We start from the raw sequence: 5000 nt of genomic DNA on the forward strand, positions 1-5000 counted from the left end.
TTGGTGCATAGCCAAGTTCATGATTTTGGTGTTTTGGCTTGATTTTGTGGCTTGGTGGTGATTTTGGTGAAAAACGAAAATCATGGTTTTGGAAAACTGGCTGGACTCAATCCTCACAAATGCCTTCAAAGTGATGTGGGAGAAGTTTGGGATCAAAAGGAATTGATCTTGACATGGTTGGTGCATAGCCAAGTTCATGATTTTGGTGTTTTGGCTTGATTTTGTGGCTTGGTGGTGATTTTGGTGAAAAACGAAAATCATGGTTTTGGAAAACTGGCTGGACTCAATCCTCACAAATGCCTTCAAAGTGATGTGGGAGAAGTTTGGGATCAAAAGGAATTGATCTTGACATGGTTGGTGCATAGCCAAGTTCATGATTTTGGTGTTTTGGCTTGATTTTGTGGCTTGGTGGTGATTTTGGTGAAAAACGAAAATCATGGTTTTGGAAAAGTGGCTGGACTGAATCCTCACAAATGCCTTCAAAGTGATGTGGGAGAAGTTTGGGATCAAAAGGAATTGATCTTGACATGGTTGGTGCATAGCCAAGTTCATGATTTTGTGTCTTGGTGGTGATTTTGGTGAAAAACGAAAATCATGGTTTTGGAAAACTGGTTGGACTGAATCCTCACAAATGCCTTCAAAGTGATGTGGGAGAAGTTTGGGATCAAAAGGAATTGATCTTGACATGGTTGGTGCATAGCCAAGTTCATGATTTTGTGACTTGGTGGTGATTTTGTGGCTTGGTGGTGATTTTGGTGAAAAACGAAAATCATGGTTTTGGAAAACTGGCTGGACTGAATCCTCACAAATGCCTTCAAAGTGATGTGGGAGAAGTTTGGGATCAAAAGGAATTGATCTTGACATGGTTGGTGCATAGCCAAGTTCATGATTTTGGTGTTTTGGCTTGATTTTGTGGCTTGGTGGTGATTTTGGTGAAAAACGAAAATCATGGTTTTGGAAAACTGGCTGGACTGAATCCTCACAAATGCCTTCAAAGTGATGTGGGAGAAGTTTGGGATCAAAAGGAATTGATCTTGACATGGTTGGTGCATAGCCAAGTTCATGATTTTGGTGTTTTGGCTTGATTTTGTGGCTTGGTGGTGATTTTGGTGAAAAACGAAAATCATGGTTTTGGAAAACTGGCTGGACTCAATCCTCACAAATGCCTTCAAAGTGATGTGGGAGAAGTTTGGGATCAAAAGGAATTGATCTTGACATGGTTGGTGCATAGCCAAGTTCATGATTTTGGTGTTTTGGCTTGATTTTGTGGCTTGGTGGTGATTTTGGTGAAAAACGAAAATCATGGTTTTGGAAAACTGGCTGGACTCAATCCTCACAAATGCCTTCAAAGTGATGTGGGAGAAGTTTGGGATCAAAAGGAATTGATCTTGACATGGTTGGTGCATAGCCAAGTTCATGATTTTGGTGTTTTGGCTTGATTTTGTGGCTTGGTGGTGATTTTGGTGAAAAACGAAAATCATGGTTTTGGAAAAGTGGCTGGACTGAATCCTCACAAATGCCTTCAAAGTGATGTGGGAGAAGTTTGGGATCAAAAGGAATTGATCTTGACATGGTTGGTGCATAGCCAAGTTCATGATTTTGGTGTTTTGGCTTGATTTTGTGGCTTGGTGGTGATTTTGGTGAAAAACGAAAATCATGGTTTTGGAAAACTGGCTGGACTCAATCCTCACAAATGCCTTCAAAGTGATGTGGGAGAAGTTTGGGATCAAAAGGAATTGATCTTGACATGGTTGGTGCATAGCCAAGTTCATGATTTTGGTGTTTTGGCTTGATTTTGTGGCTTGGTGGTGATTTTGGTGAAAAACGAAAATCATGGTTTTGGAAAACTGGCTGGACTCAATCCTCACAAATGCCTTCAAAGTGATGTGGGAGAAGTTTGGGATCAAAAGGAATTGATCTTGACATGGTTGGTGCATAGCCAAGTTCATGATTTTGGTGTTTTGGCTTGATTTTGTGGCTTGGTGGTGATTTTGGTGAAAAACGAAAATCATGGTTTTGGAAAACTGGCTGGACTGAATCCTCACAAATGCCTTCAAAGTGATGTGGGAGAAGTTTGGGATCAAAAGGAATTGATCTTGACATGGTTGGTGCATAGCCAAGTTCATGATTTTGGTGTTTTGGCTTGATTTTGTGGCTTGGTGGTGATTTTGGTGAAAAACGAAAATCATGGTTTTGGAAAACTGGCTGGACTCAATCCTCACAAATGCCTTCAAAGTGATGTGGGAGAAGTTTGGGATCAAAAGGAATTGATCTTGACATGGTTGGTGCATAGCCAAGTTCATGATTTTGGTGTTTTGGCTTGATTTTGTGGCTTGGTGGTGATTTTGGTGAAAAACGAAAATCATGGTTTTGGAAAACTGGCTGGACTCAATCCTCACAAATGCCTTCAAAGTGATGTGGGAGAAGTTTGGGATCAAAAGGAATTGATCTTGACATGGTTGGTGCATAGCCAAGTTCATGATTTTGGTGTTTTGGCTTGATTTTGTGGCTTGGTGGTGATTTTGGTGAAAAACGAAAATCATGGTTTTGGAAAAGTGGCTGGACTGAATCCTCACAAATGCCTTCAAAGTGATGTGGGAGAAGTTTGGGATCAAAAGGAATTGATCTTGACATGGTTGGTGCATAGCCAAGTTCATGATTTTGGTGTTTTGGCTTGATTTTGTGGCTTGGTGGTGATTTTGGTGAAAAACGAAAATCATGGTTTTGGAAAACTGGCTGGACTCAATCCTCACAAATGCCTTCAAAGTGATGTGGGAGAAGTTTGGGATCAAAAGGAATTGATCTTGACATGGTTGGTGCATAGCCAAGTTCATGATTTTGGTGTTTTGGCTTGATTTTGTGGCTTGGTGGTGATTTTGGTGAAAAACGAAAATCATGGTTTTGGAAAACTGGCTGGACTGAATCCTCACAAATGCCTTCAAAGTGATGTGGGAGAAGTTTGGGATCAAAAGGAATTGATCTTGACATGGTTGGTGCATAGCCAAGTTCATGATTTTGGTGTTTTGGCTTGATTTTGTGGCTTGGTGGTGATTTTGGTGAAAAACGAAAATCATGGTTTTGGAAAACTGGCTGGACTCAATCCTCACAAATGCCTTCAAAGTGATGTGGGAGAAGTTTGGGATCAAAAGGAATTGATCTTGACATGGTTGGTGCATAGCCAAGTTCATGATTTTGGTGTTTTGGCTTGATTTTGTGGCTTGGTGGTGATTTTGGTGAAAAACGAAAATCATGGTTTTGGAAAACTGGCTGGACTCAATCCTCACAAATGCCTTCAAAGTGATGTGGGAGAAGTTTGGGATCAAAAGGAATTGATCTTGACATGGTTGGTGCATAGCCAAGTTCATGATTTTGGTGTTTTGGCTTGATTTTGTGGCTTGGTGGTGATTTTGGTGAAAAACGAAAATCATGGTTTTGGAAAAGTGGCTGGACTGAATCCTCACAAATGCCTTCAAAGTGATGTGGGAGAAGTTTGGGATCAAAAGGAATTGATCTTGACATGGTTGGTGCATAGCCAAGTTCATGATTTTGGTGTTTTGGCTTGATTTTGTGGCTTGGTGGTGATTTTGGTGAAAAACGAAAATCATGGTTTTGGAAAACTGGCTGGACTCAATCCTCACAAATGCCTTCAAAGTGATGTGGGAGAAGTTTGGGATCAAAAGGAATTGATCTTGACATGGTTGGTGCATAGCCAAGTTCATGATTTTGGTGTTTTGGCTTGATTTTGTGGCTTGGTGGTGATTTTGGTGAAAAACGAAAATCATGGTTTTGGAAAACTGGCTGGACTCAATCCTCACAAATGCCTTCAAAGTGATGTGGGAGAAGTTTGGGATCAAAAGGAATTGATCTTGACATGGTTGGTGCATAGCCAAGTTCATGATTTTGGTGTTTTGGCTTGATTTTGTGGCTTGGTGGTGATTTTGGTGAAAAACGAAAATCATGGTTTTGGAAAACTGGCTGGACTCAATCCTCACAAATGCCTTCAAAGTGATGTGGGAGAAGTTTGGGAGCAAAAGGAATTGATCTTGACATGGTTGGTGCATAGCCAAGTGCCATGATTTTGGATTTTTGGCTTGATTTTGTGACTTGGTGGTGATTTTGGTGAAAAACGAAAATCATGGTTTTGGAAAACTGGCTGGACTCAATCCTCACAAATGCCTTCAAAGTGATGTGGGAGAAGTTTGGGATCAAAAGGAATTGATCTTGACATGGTTGGTGCATAGCCAAGTTCATGATTTTGGTGTTTTGGCTTGATTTTGTGGCTTGGTGGTGATTTTGGTGAAAAACGAAAATCATGGTTTTGGAAAAGTGGCTGGACTGAATCCTCACAAATGCCTTCAAAGTGATGTGGGAGAAGTTTGGGATCAAAAGGAATTGATCTTGACATGGTTGGTGCATAGCCAAGTTCATGATTTTGGTGTTTTGGCTTGATTTTGTGGCTTGGTGGTGATTTTGGTGAAAAACGAAAATCATGGTTTTGGAAAACTGGCTGGACTCAATCCTCACAAATGCCTTCAAAGTGATGTGGGAGAAGTTTGGGATCAAAAGGAATTGATCTTGACATGGTTGGTGCATAGCCAAGTTCATGATTTTGGTGTTTTGGCTTGATTTTGTGGCTTGGTGGTGATTTTGGTGAAAAACGAAAATCATGGTTTTGGAAAACTGGCTGGACTCAATCCTCACAAATTCCTTCAAAGTGATGTGGGAGAAGTTTGGGATCAAAAGGAATTGATCTTGACATGGTTGGTGCATAGCCAAGTTCATGATTTTGGTGTTTTGGCTTGATTTTGTGGCTTGGTGGTGATTTTGGTGAAAAACGAAAATCATGGTTTTGGAAAACTGGCTGGACTCAATCCTCACAAATGCCTTCAAAGTGATGTGGGAGAAGTTTGGGAGCAAAAGGAATTGATCTTGACATGGTTGGTGCATAGCCAAGTGCCATGATTTTGGATTTTTGGCTTGATTTTGTGACTTGGTGGTGA

This window comes from Phaseolus vulgaris, chromosome 11 (assembly GCF_051622355.1).
Source record: "Phaseolus vulgaris cultivar YP4 chromosome 11, ASM5162235v1, whole genome shotgun sequence".
In the NCBI taxonomy this organism is placed as follows: Eukaryota; Viridiplantae; Streptophyta; class Magnoliopsida; order Fabales; family Fabaceae; genus Phaseolus; species Phaseolus vulgaris.